The 25,214-nt window shown below is 34.4% G+C and overlaps 1 protein-coding gene and 1 long non-coding RNA gene across 3 annotated transcripts in view; one reads left to right on the top strand and one right to left on the bottom strand.

The window, feature by feature from the left end:
- Positions 1-25,214, top strand: part of LOC116431292 (uncharacterized) — a 76,783-nt gene that overhangs the window by 31,290 nt on the left and 20,279 nt on the right. The window lies entirely within an intron of this gene.
- On the bottom strand, positions 942-4,306 carry LOC116431293 (uncharacterized). The gene is made up of 2 exons (XR_004235896.2): positions 4,137-4,306; positions 942-1,892 (listed from the first exon to the last, which is right to left on the bottom strand). It is a non-coding gene; the product is annotated as an uncharacterized LOC116431293 (long non-coding RNA).

The raw sequence follows: 25,214 nt of genomic DNA on the forward strand, positions 1-25,214 counted from the left end.
TATTTTATTATTATTTTTACAAGAAACCAGACTAGTAACTACACAAACATTCTATATAAAAATATTTCAAAATGCAGAATTAATACGAACAAATAATTTATACAACGTACGTAGTATATGATGCTAAACTATCAACAGGGCAAAAAAAACCAAAAACTTGTGGCATTTCAATAATGCCTCTTTTTATAATTAACGCTTTATTACTCTGGACTATCTTATTCTTGAAAAAGCCTACTATTATGCCCTAAACATATTAAAAGAATGTATTCTTATATTTGATCTGGAGTTAATTAGCATCTTTAAGAGGAACCGTTACTTAACGTCTTAACCAGTTAACTGCGTTTAATGAGTATACACGTCAACTTGAAGCTTGAAATGATATTAATTCTTTCAACGATGAATTCTTCATGTTTTCAGATAAACATATAATTCTTCTTTGGTTTGCTTTGGTTTTTCATTAAAGTATATTCTAGGTGCGTTCGTCCTGCGTTTGACGAGGACACTTCATTTTTTGATTTTATTTAGCATAAAACGAGAGATTTTTCAAATCAAATTCCACAGTTAAAAAGTTAAGAATTCCTTGCATCTAAAGTAAGTAACCCGACACTTACCGTAATACGCGATCGTCTAATGAGCCGCGGCGCGTATCAGCATCTAAGTTTCGATTAGTTCTATAACTATGTCGTTGATATTATCAACGCCATATCTAATACTTCCTCAAAATCGGATACCGTAAAATTCAACTAAAATTTCAATTTCCAAAGCGATATCGTAACGCATGAGTATTTTCACGAAAACATCAAACTTCTCCTACGTGATCTCAAACACGCCCACGTTGCATTTGAAATTTGACAAGCTCTATTATTCCATACCCATATCGCGCGCCACTTCTCTGCAAAGAAGCTTTGCCAGTCAGGTGATCGAAATACAAGGCGGACGAATAAGAGAACCAATATCTTAGAAACTTTATTATACAAAGATTATGGAACGGCCGCAGTTGAAGTCTGGGATCATGACGTGACAATGACGGAGTGGGTTATTCAAAAGAGGATCGAACAGACGACTGAGAGAGGCAGAGGAGTGAAGTGGTGTCCTGGGAAGAAAACTCGAGTTGGTATTTGGCGGTGAACCACGCCGATTGGAGGAGAGCCAGCTCGCCGGCCGAGGCTTCCAAAACATTTCTTCGGTTTCCTTCTTCTTCTTTTCATTATCACGCATCGCGGCGACCCGCTATTTCCGTACCGTAGCCCGATTAATGGACGCCTTGACCCGTCGTCGATCGGTCGTTCGACCCGACCCGACTCGACCCTCGTGTGTGCTCTCTTTCATCTGGTCCCAGCTGCATCCCTTAACTGCAGCGTCAGTGTACTTCATTCGTAGGGTACGCACGTTCCTCTCCTGGCTCGCTTCGAATGGGAATACAGCGAATAAGAGAAGGACAGTCCGTGGTTTCATGGGACCGGATCAAAACATCGGCCTCGCGTGGTTCACGGGAACGCGATAGAAATTCTCTGAACCGTTCCAGCCGTGCTCCGTCTCGAATCCTGTGGACGCGAACGAATTTTTGGGTGGGGAAACGGTGAAGCGGAGATCCACGTTGGAGCCGAATCGAAAATACCGCGCCCGGTTCTCTCCTGCGTGGAACGACGTCGAATGGGGTTTCTTTGCTGAATGGTGATGCTTTGTTGCTTAATCGCTGTACTCGACCGTCTCCTCGTACTCCATCGATTGATGCGACCTGGTCGAAGACGATTTCACGGACTTTATGGACGTCGAGGACTCGATCACGGACTTCGTCTGCACGCTCTGCACAGACTTCATCGTGGCTACGGACGTTGACTCGGCCGTTACGTTCAGCGACTGCTCGACTAGGCTGTCGGCGGACTCGTTTGCTGGAAAATAGAAGGAGTTTCATTAGGTTAGGTGGATGTTACTTTGTCGGAGTTATTGGTCCTTTAGTAGTGTTCGATCGAATACGTGTGCTGGCACATGCTGATGATAATCAGTATTTTAAACTTTTACGAACGAGAATTTTTTGAACTTTCAAGAAGACTTCCCATAGAAAATTGAATTATCGAAGCTCTAATTCATAATCACATAATTAATCTTTTGTTGTTTGAATGATAAAATTAAACATTTGCAGCTTCCGATTTTCATATTGCAACTCGAACACTCCATTATGGAGGTATTTCACGACAAAGAGTTACTGTTATTTGATCGTTTCTAGAAATTCTGAGGATTTATAATGATATTTGTGTAGTAAAGATTTAGATTTCCTTGCAGAACTAAATCAAAAAATTGTGATTTATAAAAGGATGTATTTCGTAGATTTAAAATATTATTTGCTTGAATTATGGCGAGGTTCAGTGTATAGTAATATTAGGTATTTATTTAATGCTAGTTAATTAAACGATGCATTAATAATACACTTGTGAAATAATTTCTAACGAGTATCTAGTTGTACAATGCATGTTTCTTTGATATAACATGAGGTAGTAATGTCAAATTTATTTAGCTAAGCATCAATGAATAATTCACCAAACAGTAATAAAGTTTCAGAATTAACATACAGATAAAAATATTAATTGTGAATTATACAACAATGTGTAAAAGAATTATTATATTTACTATATATACGTCACAAAATTTACAAGGCATACACATAACAGCCGACACAAATTATTATGTGATTACTTATTTGAATAAATTCTTATTCGATTGATTATTTATTCATTAATACCAAATAAAATTTTATTTATTATTATCATTTTTTATTATTCATTCGAATAAAATGCGGCCTGTCACTTAAGGTAAAATTGTTTTGGTATTAATATGTATTGACTGGTTAGTAAGTTGTATTTTTTTGAGAGAGAAAATACGCGTTGTCGGTATTCAATTAATTATTTTAACTTTACTTTTAATAATATTCAAGGTTGACTTGATTTAAGTAGATGAAAGAAAAGTTGAGACCGAAAAAGAGAGATCATTAAATGGACAAAATGATTTGTGGGTTGGAACGCCCGATTTATAATTTTGTTTCAATATGAATTCATAAGCACTAATAGATTAGAATGCAAATGTATATACTCATAATATCCTAAATTTTTACCTTGAGGCACGTAACCATGATCATATTCGAAGTTCCTCAAGTGATTAAAAAACATTGATGAAATGCATAAAGCAGTTTTCATCGAATAAAAATTCATAATGGTTAAAGCGGCATTGTATATGGAAAAATACCAAGGGAAGCATTAAAAAAAAATCTACATTTACAGATGAGTTTTAAAGGACAAGAACGGCAGAATTAAATTGAGTGGTACTATCCTCTAGATTAAAATGGAATTATCCGCAGTTCCAGGCGTTTCAATAAAACAGTGTTCGCTCGGACTTGACGAGCAAAGCAATTTCGAATAAAAAGGTTCTTTATCTGTTCAATCTTCACAGTCTAACGAAATTTCTACAATTCCAGTTAACTTTATGTATGCAATCAAACTGATGACAATCATTGTACTTCCAATATTTAAAATGGCATTCAGAAATTTTTACTTTAAAAGAAAAATGTACATGCATCTATTTAGACAATATGAATCCGGTGAAACCTTGCATCAATTTGCACAAGAATAAAAAACTATTAACGAATACAGTAATGCATATTTACATCCTTCAAAACAGCTCACGTGAAAATAGTACGTAATACCATCATAAAAGCAATAGTAATTGTAAAATCCTCTCGAATCAACGATGAAAAATATTAAAAATGCCGAAAGACTTTTTACAATAAACTATTCTCGTTCTAAACAACGACTGACAATTACAGTACATCGATCACATTGCGTGACAAACATCAATAAAATCTTCCCCCAAAAGCTGAACGGAATGTTTACAAATATTCATTCACGGAATCGTTTCTACGTTAAATCGCATTCCCTATTGAATCTCGGAGCTGTTCTTTCCCCTTCGCGAAAGCCGCGTAGGGGCGAAAGAGTTTTCCGCGAAAGTAGCGGAGAAGGCAAGGTCCGCGCTCGAAATTCAAATCCAATCTTCGGGCGTTCTGTTACGGGCACCGCGACAAATCCAGTTAGAAAGCAGAATGAAAAGGAGTCGATTGAGAGTCGAATTGAATTTGTACCACGCACCTTTAGCGACTTCCATCATGGAATGAAAGTTTCACGTCGGTTTCTCGAAGCTTTCGAAACGGTTTCCCCGAGAGAGGCGAAAGGAAGATGAACACGAACAACTCGGGATCGAACTTGCGAATGGGCCGAACCTCCGAGCTTCAGGTTATTCTAAACCAGCAGCCGGTCGCGGGAGAGGGAAAGTCCGCGATCACGTGGCAATAGGTGCCACGGGTGCTAGGGGCGGCTCGAGGGGAGGGGGTGAAAAATGTTCAGCGTGTTTGGTGGCTTTTACGACGCGGCGGAGAATATTCGTGGAATTTCGAATGGCTCGCAACGTATGCACCCCGGTGCTGAGTCAATGTTCTTCAGACTGCGACGCGTCGCCTTGTCCAACGTGATGCCCGACTTTTCTTGAATCATCCCTTTCGAAGAAGGAATGACCGTGCTGGAATAACGGTTGCGTCTGATCGTGAGTTAACACAAGGACAGTAAGGGCCCGTTTAACACTGAAACTACTAAACGGATTAAAATCACCCATTTCTGATTCCTTCCTTCCGCAATGATTAAAAGATAGATGTTTATCTGAGAAATTATTTAAAAAATTAATAATTAATAATTAATAATGATTAGTAAATCAATTGAAGTTTCAATAGATGCGCTCATAGAGTGTCTATGAAAAAATTTCAAAAAGTTAATTTAATTGCTCGGTAGTTTTAGTGTTAATACATTTGAGACCGGCAACGTACTGTTAGGAGATCACTTGATGGCTAGGAATTTGGCTGATTGATGAGTTTTTATTTTTTCTTATGTAATTTCCTGTTGGTATTATTTCTTAATTCTTGAAATTGCGATTACTAATTTATTATTGATCAATACGGTTACACATAACTAATCAAAGATATAAAACTAGACTAGAAAGGCACCTCTTGGCCCTGTGCCGTTCCACTAGACGTTAAGTCATCTACCAATTATAGTTCTACATAATTTTCAATTCTTTAGCTGAATTCCGGCAACCGAGTTTTATGTCATTTTACATTTCCAAGAAGAGAGAGACAACTGATCACCTGATCTTGTGTCGTTTCAAAATCTATAGTTAAATATTGATAATATAGTTCTACTGTATACTTTTTATATTATATACATTAATTCATTCGCGGAAAATAACGCGTTAGACTTGTGCATGTTTGTATTTTGTCGTGGTGTGTTAATAAATATTAATACGTTATATTTTTTGTTTTTCTCTGTAATAGTGTAAGCGTATTTTGTCTACGAAGTATAGGAAATAACTGCTGCGTGAGTGGGCTAATTTTATATCATTTTGTATTGTTTGCATAGCAGACTCTTACGGTATTCAGCTATAGACTTAGGGAAATTATATGTGGTCGCAAATGTGTTAACACATTGAGCGTGGTGTTGGTCTCTAGGGACCGACAGTGAACTTTCTGTTTAGGCTACGCGTCGGTTCCGAGGAAGTTTGGGAAACAAATTTGAGAAACAGTATTTTATGACTCATATGCTATTAAAAAATTCGTTCGTGTCCTTTGTAAAGATTTTCCTTAACAGCAGATTTACGGAATTAGTCAATTTGACGTATATTGAATTTTATGAACGTTATTTGGTAAATGCTTGACTCGATTTTGATTGATGCAGTTACGCAAATGTGTTCCCTAATCTTTTAAATATCTAATTTCCAAGATTTAAATGAATGAATATCAATTTTTCGAAAAACGATAGAACAAACTGTACATTAAATGTTTGTAAATCTATGTTAAAGTATTCTAAATAAGAAAGAATTTTTTCTGTTATGTCTGTTACTTACGTATAATCGCAATTGTTTAATTTACGTGTCGCCCAAGTAGAAAGCAAAGAAAAAAGAGCTTAATGTTTAACGCATTGATTCATTTAATATGAATTCAACATCAGGTGTGTAATGGAGTATCTTATTACAAAGACCAATCTCACACCTTGCGTGTAATGTTCCTGAATTTCTAATATCAGTTAGTGATAAAAGGTTGCTCATTTTACTAGTTAACCTTTTGCAATATCTGTTGAGACAAATATTTAGTATATTTTTTATGAAATATCAATAATACTATTTGTAAATTAACATACAGATATATTTTGCATAAATTAACACTATATCTACCACTCCTGATCAAAGCAACTATTAGGCAACTACCAATACGGTTTTCGTCATCGCGTAGGAGTGTATATTTTCATCTGCAGTTTCCTAATTTTAAAATCAAAGCATAAGGGAATCTCGTAATGTCATTCTAATTGCTTTTGTTTTTAATCAGTGTAATTTTAATAAGTTACCAATTATTAAGCATTCGAAATTGAAAAGTGGATTAATGGGCTTGTAGTAGAGAAAGTGTTGAGGAACAAAAATATTTTATTTCGATGTTCCATGTGTTGATATAATATAAAAAATTTAATATTGAACTTTAAATTTTATAATGTTGCTGAGTCAAATTGAATGACAACTGAAAGGTGCCTCTCGAGTGAAAAGTAAGTAGTTAATAGTAAAAGTTAAAGGTATGAAAAAATTAAAATTAGTATTGATTTAAAATTAAGACTCCAAAAAAGCGACCCACAATCAAGATCGTCGGGATTATAAAAAATGAACAGTAATGGTGAAAGTAATGATTTCGAGTCTTGGCTCCTAGGGAATGTTTTTAAATAAAAATCTTGGTTTCGAATGGATTAACATTGTTCTCTTTATCGCTGTTTCGCTATAAGGCGTTATTTTTCGAATTGTATATGTTTTGTTTATTCACTTTAACATTAATTTTCAAACCTTTCTACTTACATAATGCATGCCACAAAATAAAGCAGAGAATAGTATATTTTTTAAATTATTATTTTTGCCCATCCCAATTATTTACTTGTTAACCCCTTGCCCTATAGTACAGTATCAGACTTGTGGCAAAGAAATCCAAATAGAATTTAACAAACGTAAATATTATTCAATTCGTTTGAATTTAAATTAAATATTATTCCTCTTTATATTTCACTTATTTTCAATAAATTATTAATAATAAAGTAGTTACATCGATCACAATTCGGAGAGAAATCGTAGGGCAAGGGATTAGGAAGATCACGTTCAACGCTGTTTTATTTAGCGCTTACCTTTTGGAACGTAACCCCTGTGTTAAACGGGTTCTTACTGTACCTAAATATGTTTGATGTCAAACTTAACTCTGCGACAGTTGATAAGTGGAGTCAATTAACTTATCATGATCGAAGATTGAATTTAGCGATGCAGGTCAATCAATCTTTGTCAATCATTTGTCGTTTCTTCATAAAGTTTACTTGCTACTTCACTTTTTTTTACATAGCGAGATCGGTTACTTCGATAAGTATGTGGAATAAATGGTCGTCCTGTTTTTTAATTATTAATGGATGCATCTAAAAAGTTTCATGAAAAAGTTATAGGCAGTGCTTTTCATCTATAATAAATTTACAATATACGTAGATTTTGAAAAGAAATGATATATAAAAATTTAATGAATGCACTTAATTGCGTATAATACTATTACGCGGGTGCATAATCAGGTAAACAAATTAGACAATATGTAAACATGTAAATTAATAAGAAACATTGTTTCTTATGAAAAGAATGGTGTAGAAGAATTTTTGTTTAAAGTAATTTTTTCATGATTTCAGAATAATCCACGTTTTAAAATACAATTATATATTTTTATTATTATAATATTGAAACTAGTAAAAGAAATAATTCATTATTATATAATATTTTGACTTCCGAGTAACCCTTTAATAATCTTTGTAGTGTCGATGATCGATTGTTCCCATTGAGATGTTAAAACCAACTGGACATATTAATATTCCTGTACGAAAATTAGTCCTTAAATTTTGCGTAAAGATTAACATATTACATAAAGAAATTGCTTTCTAATCATCGCTGTTAACCCTCTATAGTCCCATGTGACTTTGAAGTTACATACCAATATATTGGCATCTTGTTCATTTTACATAGCAAAATGGCAAATAAAATTAAGTAATTAACACTAAACCTACCGAACGGGTCAAATTAACCCACTTCAGAATTTCTATTTTGCAAGTATTTAAATTATGAATGCGTTTCTGCGAAAGGTTTCCAATTAAATTCGTGTATTTGCACGACTACAAGACTAAGACACCCTTCGAATCTCAAGAAACGTATTGTTTTAATTTCTATAAAAAAATTAGAAATAAGTCGCTTTAATTGCTCGGTAGTTTTAGTGTTAACGAACTTAAACCTTTATATGCTCAAACGTGTAAGCTCAACGTCATTGTAATTTCAAAATTACAAGGTACACTCGTTTTAATACAATTATTAAAACTATTGAATTCATTGTTGATTTGTATTTACAGATTAACATTTGTTAATTTTATACTGTATACATTTGTTTATAATCACGAAGAACAATTCGGCTTATAGAGGATTAATAAAAAAGTAAGAAGATATTCCAGGTCATAAATGCATGTGTAATTTGGAAATATAGCTCGTGTAAACACAATATTTCTCAAGAAAATAAACTGAGAAACTTCTACGTACCAACAGCTACATAATCGCATTTGACGAAGCCTCATTGATCACATGGTCTAGCTCAACAACGTCTTCGTACCGTGATTCATCGTCAAATATAAACAGAAGCTGTTTCCTCGGATAACAATCGCCGTAGAATAACGTCATTCGAGTCTATACTTCCTCGAGTTTTACAGACATGGAGGATTCTTTTCCTATGAGAACGGTAGCCGATAATATGCTTACTGTGATGTGATATACATCGACCCATATGTTAGCGTGTCGAATAAAAGGATGATCCGAACTCGGAGTGAGTAACTCGACTTCAATGAAGAGAACTCTCCGGAGAGGGAGACTCGGGAAGAGGATCTCATCTCCCAGGGAATTAGGATCGGCGTTCATTCGGTGCAGTTAAATGGACTGGGATGGACGAAGAAGCGAACTCTTGATCAAATGTCTTTGGCTTAACAGGAACTTTCCGTTTCTCTTCTAAGGGCAGCTTTTTATAGCGTAGGAATAGCCAGCGTATCAAGAAGATTGACTTCTTCGAGTAGAGCAGCAGTGGTGAACAAAAAGTATTCGTACAATAAGAAAATTATTATAGATAATTCTTACAACCGACGGATGGAATACAATCAGTTGTCTACGGCAATGAAATTAATGAATGTTCAGCAGAAACAGACACAATAACGTAAAGTTTATTTAGTTTGGTCCTGTGATTTACTAATAAGAAGTGGTTTGAATAAAAATGTATAATATTAGTAACATAGGAATAGTTAATAGTGAAGTGTAACTATTATGAATTTTTGTTTGAATTATTTCCTTTATTCGTCTGTTAGACTGGTAAAATTAATGAAAATGACTTTTACATATTTCTGCACAATTTTTTCAGTCGAGTACATTTATTGCTCTGAATTTATAGGACTCGTTAACGTTAAAATTTTTCACATATTCTTTATTTCGAAATAATATATTCTATATAAAATTATTAACATACTCGAATGTAGAAAATCCATGATCGAAATCAAGAATAATGTAGTAAAATTTCATATTTTGTTCTAATTGTTCTAAATTTCGCGCTACCCACGACTGTATAATTTCCCATTTTATTATCATTAAATATCTGTAATAATAAAACTGCTTTGTTTAGATATATGACGTTTGAAAGCTACGTGTGGTTAATCTTTTATCTAACAAAATGCCATTTCAAGAACACGAATTTACTACTATAAACATAAAACTAACTATATACATAAAATAAATTGAATGTACTTGTCAAATAAGCCTTTTCCATTCTCAGCTGTCACACACGCTGTCTCCTTTATCCTTAATTCTGTCCCATTTGCAAAAAGCTCTGAAACAAAGTTCTATTGGGAATGTAACACTTTATCTCATAGCTCACATAGCTCATTAGCTCATTTTGCGCATAATAAAATCAAACAATTTTATTGTATGCTCGTAAAACACAGAACGAATGCGCCTAAGATATATTTCAATAAAACCCACAGCAAAACAAAGAAGAATTACATATTTATCTGAAAAAATAAATAATTCATAGTTGAAAGAAGTATCAGTTCGAGCTTTAAGATGACAATCATATCAATCTGTAGTTGCCTCAATTAAATGATGATTATTTGAAAACATTCTTGTATTGTAAATAACACTACCTAATGCGATGACATTCAGTAAGACAAATCTGTAATAATAACATCGCAATCCAATGAAATAATTTAATATTGTATTTTTTTCATTTCGCATATTCGGCAGCATAAAACCGTGCGATATTCAATATGGTAACTGGTTAAACCCGGTCCCATAGCTGCAGGAATCGGAGTACGAATCAATTTCAATCGGGAAACAATGCATCCGAGAAAATGCAACAGCGAGTGAATGTGCAATATGTGAATCCCGACGAAAATTTGTCTGTGCTCGTTACAGGGCAAGATGAAAGGATTCCAGGAAGCGGGGGAGGTGAATTAAAAAGGAAAGCGCGGGACCACGCGGATCTTGAGTTTCAAATGCATTGAACCATTCGGAACAGTTTGCCGACTCAAATTTCACAATTAACCATTCGAGTACTGTTATTTTCCTTGCTCCGACGCGGCTCGTTTTCGGAGAATTTCAATGAGAAAAATCACGGCGAAGGTGATCCGAGAGCCTTGCGTGTTCACCTTGCGCTCGTAAAATATGCTCGATTTTCGGCTGAACGATTTACGCTCTGGCATTCATTCGCGCCACTTGTCTACTCGGCCGACGTTCATAGGAAAAAAGCTTGGAGCTGACGTTCTGCCAGACTCGTTCGGCTTCTCTTAACCCCTTGTTCTATTATTTCTTTCGCAACTGTGCATAATAGAATTACTTTATTGTTAATAAATTAGTGGAAAAAGAAAAGAATTTGATGCTTGCTCTGTGTCTATGTTTACTCTGAAGATTGATAATAGACCAGTAATATTTTATTGATATAAAAAGCAAATGAATAACATTTAGACTCGTCGAATACAGTTGATAATTATCGTCACAAGCCTGACGATATTATAGAAGGGGTTAACGCGTTTGGTTTGGATTTTTATAATTGTGAAGCTAGTGAAGAAGATTTGTTTGCGTTTGGTTCGTTAATTAACGTATATTACAGTTGGAATATGGGTTTTTGTGTACATTGAAGTTTCTAGGGGCGTGACTAGAAAAGTGAAGTTACAATAGAAAATGGTTTTTCTTAATAGATGTTATAAGGCAGACTAGAGTTTGGGTATTTTATGTATTTCTTTTGTATCATGTTGCACTTCGAAATTTTCCATAAATGCATATAAATCCACAGTTTAGTTATAATTATACATATTATAATTTTAAGTGGTTGGAAATTCATTAATTATATAGATTCATCGCCATACAGTCATAAGCTATCGAACTTCACTATTTAAGAGCATTTTTTCAATGCATACATCGATGCGCGTGGTAAACGTGCACTATTGTTTCGCGATGCATCGAAACCACACCTACCACTAAACTCATCGTTTGTACTAAATTTAATTAGCTGATTTTCCGGGCTGGAAAGTGACTCAACCATCGATCAAACAGCGTTTTCCGAGTGTGGGTGACTAATAATCAGTGATTCACGTGAATCTCAGCGAATTTTCGTGGACACCGTCCAAGGTCCAACTATTTTCCGTGCGATAAATATTGAACTGACTTGCCACATGTCGAGTGGTGTCGAACAGGTTCTAATTAAATTCACGGAAACATCGATGGGGATTTGTAATAATTGGTGCAGGATGACGCTCAACAGTGACACAGTATCTGCCAGACATATACCAGCCACTGCGAGAATAGTGATTTTATTTATATTTGTTGTAACAAAATGATGACTAAGGCTGGGCTATTTTTATACCGCGTAAAGAGCTCGCTCAAGGTGATTTTCATCGCATAAATTTCGTCGGGAAATTGGAATTGTCGAAGCAAGATCCTCGCGGGCATGAAAACGTTTCAGGAGCGATGCTGACAAGCGTGCATAGGTAGCTAGGTACATACTTACATATATGCCAATAATCCAGTCCATGCGTCGCATCAACGTTGTTTCAACGTTACGCTTTCGACACCTGTTTTTTCTTCTACATTCTGGCTCGTAGTATGATTTTATTAAGACAGTTTGAGTGATTGACGATTAGTGACTAATAGTATACAAGGGAATTGATAGTTTCCAAGAAACTGAACTTAATCGGAACGTGATTTTTTGGAACATGATTCGTGAAATAACATAAAATGATTATTCGCCATATTTAATTTTGGATAAATTAATTGTGGGTTTGATGATAAATGGATTTATTTTGTGAGCAATTAATTAACTTCTCTTCTAGAACATTATGGTCATTAAGGACGTTAAAGACTGATTTTGATGAAAAGTTTTTTTTTTAATGATTCACATTTGTTGAATAGAAAATTACTGAAAAATTATATAAAAATCTCCGATGAATGTCAACAAGAAAATGTTAAGGTTCAACATTTAATAAATGCTGGTTTCGGTTCGTTCAATAATTAAATATATTCGTCTTTTTTAATTGTAAGGATTAAGTGAAAAAGATTCTGTGCTTGATGTTATTGGATCTGACGAATTAAGATGCATGTTGAAATAAAACGATTGTTTACATAGAATGTTTGTCGTGTGATTTAAACGTGCGAATTTTATAGCAATTTTACTTTTTCAACTGTATGTTGTGTAACACCAAAGAAATTCATTGTGTTGCTGGAAACGCATATTTTCAATTTTTCATGAACGAAGATATTCGTATTTACACAGGTTTTCAATAACGTTTCCATTACATTTCAGTCAAATAGTTGCACGAATCCAATAGGCATTTATTGAATTCGTTTTGATGCCTAGATGCACGTGTAAACAATGTTTTCCATCGAAATCAAACAAAATACTATAATCGCAATAAACATTTATTTCAAATGTTCAAGTACGTGCAACAATATCGTATACACTAATTACCTTGAACAGTAATTCATTATAACCATATATAATATAGATTAAAACGAATTTTAAAAACAACTGAATTGTTTAAAATAAAGCATGAACATGTGCTTTAATAATAGTTTATCTTAGTCACAGAAGTTCACTACATAACAAACGAAAATTGTAAATATAAATTCAAATAGTAGTTATGAGCTTTTGAAAAACCAACCGTTTTTACCACAATTGGCATTTAAATAAATACGACCACAAAGAAATTCGAGAAAAATATATTTATCAGAAATAAGAACTGGACATCTTACTTCATAATATCGAATTAAACTCATGACAAAAATTTCAAAATGAATTTATTAAATTACACTATTACTTTTTTCTTACGTCACATTATTAAAAATAACATATCTTTCATGAAACCAGTTATAAAGAAAATCATAAGGCAGGGGGTTAACTAGTTACAAATAATCAGCCTTCAGCTCGATATAGACATTTGATCTTGGAATAAAGTAAAGTTAGACAGCTAAAATCTCACACTGTGCGGCGATTTCTCTATGCTCCCCCGTGATGCCATGGCGAGAACTGTTCCAAAAAAGAATCACGGCTTCGCCTGCGGTTCTTATTGTTAATAGTTAGGCAGACGAAAGCGACCCCGTAGGGGACGTGTCGAGGAAAATAAGTTTCACGCAGGGAGGCCGCTTTCTCGGGCCTCGTGAAAGGTTTTCGTGGTCTCGGCTCTAGCTCCTCATCAACCTTTTACGAAAGGGCCACTATAAATTTACGTTCGCCCGTGAGGAGGGCGATTAACGAGATTCTTTAAATAGACCTCCAGTACCCAACTTTTTTAGGGAACGAGATGACAGTAGGGTCTACTACATCTTGGTAAAAATGAAGACTAAAATCTTACAATTTTGTATGGATTACTGTTCGGAAGTATGGGATTACTCCTACTAGTTATGACTTATGAAAGAGAAGAGAGAAAGGACAATGTAGTTCCCTGTTTATTGCTTTTAGCAGGTGTATTAGATATTATTCTCTATTACATTGCCTTCTCTGCCCTCCTCCCAAACAAATTGTAATGTTTTATTGATCTTTTTGACTGTTTTATATCCCTCTAGTAATATCGTGGATCGAAGATATTTTATTGTATAGTCAGAGTTATTATATGCTGGCTTTTTATTAGGTAATTAGTATTATTGATGAAAGAGAAAAGATATAGATATGTAATCTTAATCCAACAATTTTTATATACCTAGAAAAATTGGAGTCTTTCATTCGTATATTTTCCACCTAAAATCCACATTTTTGTCTGATGAAATTCTAAAACGATAATATATCATCAAGTTATGATTTTATCACGGTACCGTGAAGAGTTAAACATTCGTACTCCATCACCAGCTTGAATTTTTACATACTCCATGCAGTATTTAAAAAACCTGGAAATCTAGCAGATCACAGAACGATGAAATACTGCCGCCAGCAGAAATCGTGGAACACTGTCACCAGCAGAAGTGATAAATGAATACATCGCACGAACAAACGTCGAGTCGTGTGAAGAAATAAATTTTCATCGCGCTTTCAATCAGTTTGTAATCTGTATCATTCAATCTGTAGTAGCGTCAAGGGATCAAAACACTATAGATTTTACAGACGAGATCCAAGCACAGGAGCATCCATGGCGCAAGTACATATGCTTACAAGGAGATTTCGTAGAGGAATAAAGTTATACGATAATTTGTCTATTTTCTTTGTCAGGCCAGAAACTTTTCGTCTCACCCTCGTATTTCCATATTTTAACCCCTTGTCTTAAAATAACGTGTCCGACTCATGGTGAAAATTTCAAACAGAATTTAACAAACATAAATATTACTAAATTCTTTTGAACTTGAAAGCAAAGATAGACACAAAGTATGCCGAGAATTTTTCTCTCGTTGCAATAAATTATTAATGACAAAGTGGTTATATCGATCGTAGTTAAAAAAAATCATAGGGCAAGGAGTTAATAAAAGGAGAAATGAATTAGAAGAGTAGCAAAATCAGCAGAAAGTTTCATCTGTGAAGGTATCCGTTCGTTCGGCGAGCGCATCGTTGATTTAAACGATTTCGAGGGATCATAGGAAATCTCTCTTGTCATCCCCGGAGTTATTACGCGAATTATTACGTCGTATCCGGAGGAGATGGGGCCGACCGAACGATGCGTTCCGCCGTCTCTCCAAATAGACGGGTGTAAATATTTGCACCGATTTTTCGTTTTCTCGCTGGGATCCCCATTTATATATAACCCCGCCACCTTCAGCGCCATCTTCGTGGTTGGTTCACGCACGTGCCAAGCCGAACAGGAATGCAAGAGCATTGTTCTTGGCCGGAAAGCGACGCGTCCCTGTTACGACGGGACGAGAGAAAACCAGAGGAACTGGCTCTCAGATTAGCCCTAGAAAGTCTAATTGTCGAGCCATTGCGTGAAGCATTAAGGGGTGGGAGACTTATGCCACCTGAGTTTGTTATATTTCTGACTGAAAAATATATTTTAAATATGAATATTTCAAGCATGGGTACACCTTTCCCTATGAAAAAAGAATGACGTAAAGAAATATTCATGTACATTAACTTTTTAATTTTGTATTCTTTGTATTATTTATTATTTTGACGCATTTGATTACATTCGCATATTTTGCATTTCAGATGAAATTGTTTCAGTTTGGATATAATTACTTGAGTTTTCTATACTGCGTTTTCATACTTTTCAAACGATACATCTATTTATATGTTACATATTGAATACCTTTGACAAATTTGCCTGCTGTTCTATAATTTCTTTCACAACTGTGTTTGATGAAACTACTTTATCGTTACTAATTTAGTAGAAAAAGGAAAGAATTTGCTGTTTATTTTGTGTCTACGTTTACTCTAAAGGTAAAAGTTTAATAATACACAATGTTTCATTTATTTGAACAATAAATAAATAACATTTAGGTTTGTCGAATTCGGTTAAAAATTATCGTCACGAGTCTGGTTCGATATTATAGGAGAATGGGTTAAAATCGTTCATTCAGTAATATTCTTGAAAGTGTAAGTAACAGTGAAGTGTTTTATAAAATTTTAAAAAACGAGGGAAATAATGTATTTCATATTTTTGATAAGAGGAGTGTGAGAAGCCTACATCCTCCTCTCCAGACCAAGTCTTTTCAAAGTTAATCCCGGGACGACGACCGCAATCGATCGGGTGGCTCAACTGTTAAATCCTTTGCCGAATATGTTTGTAAAGTAACAGTGCTTACGATATCTCGAAAGGGGATGCGCCAGTTGCCATCAACGTCCCACGTCTTTCCCAGATGATTCATCTAGGTAAGCGCCGGATGCCTAATCGACTCAATAATGCCTATTCGTGTACCATGATATTGCAACTCGCGTGGGCCGGGATTAAGAATTTTTGGGTAACTGGGTCGTTTCACTACGAAGCAAAGGATTGTTTCGTAACGTAAGAAGGAACTATATATTTTATACCGGCTGAATCATCCAAGTTTAGCACTTTCAATTACTTGTGAACTGTTTGTCATAGGTATGAAGAATTAGGAGTTGTATTATTATTATTTTTACTATTTCGTTCTTTTATCGACACATGAATATTTCTTTTTATTTTTGGAATTTATTTCGTAACGTTTGTGTTCGGCGTTGGTTAAAAATCCAAATTTTATTTTACAATTAAAGTGCTAATTCGAAGTGCAACACAGTCATAAATCTTGCTAAGTGTAACGCTGTCACGAAAATTTGTAAAAATCGACTGTTCGCTTCGGAGGTAGATCGCATGGTTCCAACGATCTCACCCTCGGTCGTTGAAACAGAGAAAATAGTTGACGCGTTTGAATTGAGGGCGTCTTCTTATTTTGGACGATTGGACGACTACGCCGTTGTCACCGAGAATTGTATTCCTTTTTGATTTTGGTCGATAGGACGGGCAAACCTTTGCCACCGAGAATTGTGGTTATTTTTTAATTATCGCAAACGCGGCGTACGAGCCGCTAACGCAACTCTTAGGGAACGGCTTTGTCAACGGTTGCTATCGACCTCAGACGTTATATACTAAACAGTTTGAGAGTTTGAAAAAAATTATGTAAGAATCTATTCGGATATAAAGGTTCGAAAATTAATAGATTGTAGATTTTTCTTTTTATTAACTGATTATATATGTACGGCCGATACAAAACCCAACCGTACATGTGGAGAGGCGATTTTCGCCTATTGATGCACCATAATGTCAATTAGGCTGGGTCTGCTAGTACTTTGGCCGCTGCATCACAGGTCAGGAATATAGCGATGCTGATGCATAACGTCATTAGGTAATACCATAAACAAGAAACCATTTTTCTTGTAATCGTCGACGCCCCCGAAAAAGATGTACATGCATCGCTTAGAGTTTTAAAAAAGTTTAGATTAGCTCAACCATTGGCACGTAAGGCCGGCTGAGATTTCGACGTGTCCGTAAAAATATTTTTTCCTTCATATCAAACTATACACATAATATTTCAGTTTTATTAAATATAAATAATTTATTAATTATTCTTGAGAACAACTTTTTGTACGCCCAAGTTAATATCTTACAAAATAAAGAGAAGTAAAGTAAGCAAAGTAAAAATTTAGGTGACATTTAATATAAATAACGTTGAAAATATTGATCATCGTAATCAACGCGATCAATAAATAATGCTGCAGTTTGATATTATAGTTTCGATAAATTTAATTTTTCGCTATACCGCAAATTAACGTGTAAGATTGATTAATTGGTTACCTTGCCTGAGTAAATATATTTATTTCATTCAACCGAGTCATTAACATTCTCAATATTACCACGGGCAGAGATAAAATCCTCCCGTTTAATCCTCCGCATGATCGCAACCGTTCGCGTAAAATGCATTTCATCATCGTTCGCTTTTCATCAGGACCGTCAATAATTATTCGTCGGTTCTTTGATCGGGAAGGCTATTTTTGAATTCGTTCCACCATGAAATTGCATTTCTGTGAAACATAGGTTGCGTTATTTATTATGTTATCGTGTCGAGAGCTTTGATCGATCGATCGGACATTTTTCGGGAGTTAATAAAAAACGGGGTGGCACTCGTGGCGCTGTATTTGTATGAAATGTTTGATTTGTCAATATCAGAGGCGTAATATTTTGACAAACTTTGATGAACAATGTTACGTCGTGAATTCTGTATGCAATATTCGTTGAGCACTATTCCATAAAGCAGAATATTTATTACAAATTCAATATGTATCAAATTAGTATTTTTTAATATTGTTTTGTGTATATATAAGCAACTAAAAATAAATCAATTTTCAATGTTTGAAGTCTTATAAATTTCGATTTAATACATTCGTAGAATATATAGTATGTTCTCATAAAAAATATAACAAGAATTATCGTAAAATTGCTACAGTGAAGTTAGAAATGAAGCGAAAAATAAATAGAAATAGTGGTAAAGGCAAATGAAAAAACTACAGTTATTTAAAAAATAAGATAAAAACTGTTGCTACATTTGTAAGAATTATTTTTCGAAATATTATCGTATGCTTTCTATAAAAGTCGAAAATGTTCCTGAACCGTTGAAATATAGAAAAATAGGTTTCGTTAAATACTAATTAATTGTGTATTTTATACTTTCCATACAGATCGAGAATGCTGCCGAACCTTCAGAATTAATTAATTACCAGTAATGAGAAATGATGCAATCTGTCTCTTTTTAACATTAACCCTTTCATCCCTGAATATGTATTGTTTCCCCTAAATAAAAGAGCGGGCCAAGAATAGCTGCTTTCAAATGAAGTCGAAGCCTTCCAGTGAAAGAAATAAGATAATTACTAATAATAATAATTAGCACTTAAGCTGTTCGCCATAAACAAAGAACCCAGTGTGGTACAATTTTCTTTTATCTTTAATGCGTTTTCTAACTTTCCGGTCATTTAAAATATTTCTAGTACTTATGTATACCATCCGACAAAAGGTTTAAAGAAAATGCAAAACAAATATACACTATATAAAAGCATATCGTGAACATGAGTAAACATCAGTGCGATATTATTCGTTACCGTCTGTAATCGTCCGTTTGTGGCAATGAACGTGTAAATTTAATGAAATAAATCGCACAATAAAATCATTTAATCATTCGTCTCCGTACACGTTATACAATTTATATCAATTTCAGTTGCGAATATGCATACTACCATTCGAATACTTCCACGTGCCTTTAACAGTATGTAGAACTACCAAGCATTTAATACGATTGGTATGTAATCCCCATAAAAATTGTAGCAATGGATTATTTATCAGTTTGTTCACACATTCCTTATAGTATTCAATCGAAACTATTTATTTTCAAAATCATTTCGGATATTCAATGCTTCGAAGATATCAATAATTGCGACACAAAAGAAACCGAAACCAATCACTTTGACTGGTACTGTAACTCTAATGTTAATCTTGTAATCTTCTTTTTCACAGAGGCAGAGCTTGTGGTTTATGAGTCGCTATAGTTCAATTTACATTTAGTTGATGAGCTGTATCAAATAACTATGTTGCAAGTTTATGAATTGGAAAAAATAAGTTCTGATGTAGAATTTCCGTTCGACTTGTTTTTTCCTCCATAATCCTCTACATTGTCAACTGAATTTTCAAATGAAAGGATTATATCAAATAAGCATACAGCTGGCAATACGAAGGAAAGAAGAAGAAATTGTAGCAATATTTTATTTTTCTATAGTTCTATAGTTCTAGTGTTAAACAGAGAGAAATGCTATCGTACATGTAACGGAACAATGAATTTAACACGTAGCTCTCGCATTGAAAGCAATGGAAAGAGTAAAGTTCAACGAAAGGGTTCTGTTAGTTGTTGTCCTCGAACTGCTCGCGGGAACTTCGGAGTCTCCGAACTATAGAACTCGAGCCTACGCATACCAGATGTCGTAAACCGCCTCCTCAGAGGGTGGAAAAAGGCTCTTCCAGTTTCACGCTCAGACTCGCGTTTGATCGCGTCAAACCACTCACCGGCTTACGTTGATTTTCCAGCGGGGCCGGGCTTAATCCCGCGCCTCTCGCTCCTTTCCACGCGTCCGCTTTGTGTCCGACATGGTGCGCGCGTAAATTCGTTTAGTTCGACGATCGATAAGCCGAATGCGTGTCGATCGGTGTCGAAGTCGTCTCATTGAGCTCAGGAAAATACGCAGGACGCGGTCCGGCCTTCTTTCTGCCGCTTCAACCCCTTTTCTTTTATCACCCTGTCGAGTGTACTGGGCAATATGCTCGCTAGAAAACTTGATTCATCTTATCACATATCTGGACGGTATTTTTTGTGCAACATAAGTTTCACGTGATCGCGTACAGTGAATCCCAAGAGTATTTATTTTCCTCCCGAATTGCTGATTTTGAAAAATTGATATTTGCTTACAGTGCAAATTTCAAAGTTTTTGTCAATAGGAATATATGTTGGAATTGCGAAGCTTTTAAACTTATATAAACTTTATTGCAAAACAACGTGTCAATATAACAAAGAGGGAATTTTACGTAGACAGAAACAAAATTGGTCTTATAAGAGTATTCTTACCTATACAAGTTATACTAAAAATACAATTAATGTATTAATAACTAATATTTGGTTGGGCCTTCTTTGCATTTTGTAATACTTTTGAGATGATTTAGATCATCTAGCTTGTGAGACCGATTTTGTTCCTTTTTATGTAAAATTACATTTTTGCTGTATGGACATGTTTTGCAATAAAGCATATATGAGTTTGAAAAGTACATAATTCCAACAAACATTTCTGTTGATGAGAATTTTGAACTTTGCATTGTAAACAAACTTTTGCATAAATGAATATAAGAAGACATAACTTTTAACGTATTCACTGTCAGAGAAACACTTACCTAAACTCCCATACAGTCGAAACGTTTTTTTCTATTAAACAGAAACTAAAAAATCATAATTCTTCATAACGATTCCTCTCTCATACATTCAACAAAATTTGATTCGTTCAATGAGCCACCAAGAAAATTAAATTTTAAATTTATGTAAAAAATGACGACCGAAATCGGGTGAAGTACCAATTAAAATGATAAATATTTAATTGATTATTTGTACGATCAATGTGCGACTGACAAAAAGTTCGATATTTCATATTTTACGACCTGATATATACAAAACGAGTCACAATCCGTTGCTTTCCGTACCTTGGAGTAGGATTTACGCAATGTTTCGTGAAATGTGCCGCTGATTTGGAAATTCAATCGAGAAAACTGATTGCACAGACACCGCGAACGACTGCCTCGGCGTTCATGTCGCTCGACCAGGAAAATTCGATTTGGCTCTGACTCATTAGCTCGCAAACCACTCAGTTCTTTTCTTATCTTGCTGCGATCGGAAGACTTTGTAAATAGATCGATGAACATCTAATTTCTTCATGGCACTTGATATTTCATTGAATTGAATTTTAATAGTAAAGTCATTCACCTTTCAGTCTCTCAGCGAAACGTTCGGAGTGTACTCATACCATTTTTATAAAAAGCTTGAAGTCTTCAGAGGGAATTTTTTAATTCATAATATAAATTCCGATTAATATTCCCTATTAACCCTTTTACCGCCGACTGAAAGAACTGTACCTATGCGAAGAATATCGAATCAACTTGATATAGTTTAATAAGATTTGAGAAAATAATTATAAAGAAAACCTAAGAATGATATTTACAGAATTTAGAAAGGAACATGTTACGAAATAAAGGGGGAATTAATTAGTGCCGATTGTATTGCAACGTTTGTTGAAAATCGTTCTAATAATATTTACTAAAACTTAGTAGGAAAAATGGAAATCAGTTTCCTTTTATAAACAGTATTTGCAAATAAGAAGAATTATCTTTTGGTCATAGTTTGATGTAGGACACGTAGTATAAAGCATAAATACTGCATTTTCAATTATTTGTAACAAAATTAACCTGTGGTTATGGTCTTGAGTAAATCCCCCGTGCCGAATTTCTTTACTTCGCACTCGAGGAGTGACTCACCACTTGATTTCATACAATAAAACTATAAAATTTGATATTTAATATTAAACTTTGTATAATGCATCAATATATGAAACATTGAAATAAAATAGTTTTGTTCCTCAATGTAGGTGTGATGTGTCTTCGAATTAGTTCAAAAAATATTGCCTTTATCTCATCGGAAGTGTTAAAATATTTGTAGTAAAAACTTCCGAGTGCAAAGGGTTAAACACATAAACAATTTTTTCAATTCCTGTAACATTTTACATAGGACATCTGAAGATGGATTCAACCATTTACAGTGAGGCTCGCTTACTCCACAGAAATCTGCTCGGCTAAATTCTACAACAGCAGCCCTATTCTTCCCCCACTTACTGTCTTGAGGCCAGTATGACGTGATCTCAGTAGACAGGAACAGAAAATTAATACAATGGACAGAAACGGGATAGACGTAGTCCATCGAGTATTAAGGGTAAATGCACGGGACTTCAAAGTGACACTCTACGTATCAAATATACTGATACAACGAAGAAAATTTCAATTGCAATAAATTTAACGTTACTTTCTCAAATGTAGGACAAATGGATTGCTGGAATTTATTTAATTGAAATGAGTTCGAACGCGATATAAATCGGTTTAATTTTATCGATTTAGGGGAAACGAACCTTTATTTCTTTAATTAGATTAAGTTGGCAAAACTAGACCGATTTCCATCGTGTTTGGACTTATTTCAATCAGAACAATCTCAGAAACTTACTGGCGTTATATTTAAGAAGGTAACTGTAAAATTATTGCAATTGAAATTTTCTTTGTTACATGTTTGATTTAACGCTTGCAGCATCACTTTGAAGTCCAGCGTTTCGACCCTTGATTTTCGGCGCTCGTTGTCTATCCTGCTTCCATTCATTATATCGATTCTTTGTCTTTGCCAGACTGTGCTTGAGTCAATTCCTGATAGGAAATAGTTTCCTCCTATTTCTTCTGAATTTAAGGGAGCCTCATTGTATAATGTTTTATAAATTTATTTTGAGACAGAGTACGACGCCATTGTATTCACAACGATATATCGTTGTTCGGTACTGAAAGGATTAATGTGTAGAAGACTACGTTAATTTCTTTCTTTATAATAAGTTGAACTTACGATATATTACTTTGTAGCGAATAAGTGTAAAGTACAGTTAATGTCTATTGTGAAAGTTTATAGTATTATAATAGAAATCAGAAAGTAATGGTATTATGAACTTCGGAGTAAATGTAGGGTAATGAGGAATATATAATTCCTTCTGTCTCTATCAAATTATTAACGATAAAGTAGCTTTGATATGCCCGGCTATGAAATAAATCGCAAGAAACGAGATTAATTGCAGTCACCTTATTAAATGCTTCCTCTGTGAAGAAATTCCCCCTATAATCTTAACCCGTTGAATGGCTGTTGCTTCGAACCTTGACGATTGTATAAGCATACTTGACGTGAAATTAAAGACAGTAAAATTACAGAAAAAATAGTAATACTCTATTCTATCTAGAAATATTATGCGAGTTGTGATTATTTTCGTTGATTGTTTCGTTAGTTGAGATATTATTGTTGTATCTACATAATTTATTCTTTAAATATGCCTGAAAATTATATAGAAAAAAGCTAAAGCAGATTGTCGTATATTATTTATGAAATGTTTGTAAATGTTTGCGAGAGAGAGAATTAGACCCAAAAAATAAATATTTATTTGTGAATATTTTCAAAGGAACTTGTACGAAATTGTTGCGCAAACATCGTTGATTTCGAATTCTTCGAAAGAGTTTGTTGTCAACTATTGAATGCTTTTAAAGGATGATTTCAATACACGAGATTTGGTTGCGACTCATTTGACGAATAGCTGACGTCTCCTTGATTGTTTCGCAACTGTTGAACGCTTGATCGATGTACAATGTACAATTGGGTCGCGCGAAGACTTACAAGTGATGTATGATTGTTCATGTCCGATTGAGAACCGTAGTCTTGCGAATTGACTGGCTTCACTCTCTGCAAGAGATCTGCAGTTTTCTTTATTTATGACGGTAGTGGAAATCTCCATCATAACGAAGTATATGTGAACAATTTAATCAAATTTATATTAAACTACTTGAACGCGTTGATCTGCGTGATTGTCCTCCAATGTTAAGAATTTACAGGAAAACATTATTCCGTGAATTATTGTGATATTTCCATAAAGAATATTGACAGAAAGTTAATTAAAAACATGATGTTGTACCACGTAAAAAAATATTTGATCAGTTTAGAATGCCCGTGATAATATAACCAACGAAGCTTTCGTGATAGAATGAAATAGTTGTAAAAAAGATTGATAAATAAGAAGATATTTTATTTCTCGAGGTTCACACCACTTATACTATTGAAAATGGCACCTTATTTGACTGCAACAGACGAGCTGGTAATATACATGCAAGTAAGACCCGTTTTTCAAAGAAAACATTACTTGAAAAAATACAGTACATAGTATAAATACTATTAAATATGCATGCAGAAAATCAAAACAGAAGAGTTCCCCGATTTAAATGAAAATCGCAAAAATGCATAAAAAATGATACTTTAGACGAGAAAACCTACTTGAAAATATTATAATGGCACATACAAGAGTGCTACTATTCACATTATTATTAAATATGTAAACATATAAAAAAATAAGTTGAATGAAGTGTAAGCAATTTATAGTCAGAATTGCTTTCGTTCCTGCGAGGATGGCACACGATTTCAAAGCAACTGGGAAAGACGAGAAATCCATGGCCGGGTTCAGAGGATGCGGTTAAAATGGAAATACGACCCCGTTCCTCGATCCTCGCGACATATGTTACTCCGCGGAATATCATAAAACATTCACGATAAAAAATATTTCACTATATTCTTCTTATTTCCGAATGCAAGAGTTGGCTTCCCATTTCACCAAGGTAATCATCGAATTATTATGCCCGGATTCACATAGTGGTAAACAAGAGGTATCATTCATTGAAAATTAGTCGAAAATAGACGCATTGTAAATGAACCTAAGCTTGATCGTATTTAGACAAGGCCTAGGAACAATATAT

This window comes from Nomia melanderi, chromosome 9 (assembly GCF_051020985.1).
Source record: "Nomia melanderi isolate GNS246 chromosome 9, iyNomMela1, whole genome shotgun sequence".
NCBI lineage: Eukaryota > Metazoa > Arthropoda > Insecta > Hymenoptera > Halictidae > Nomia > Nomia melanderi.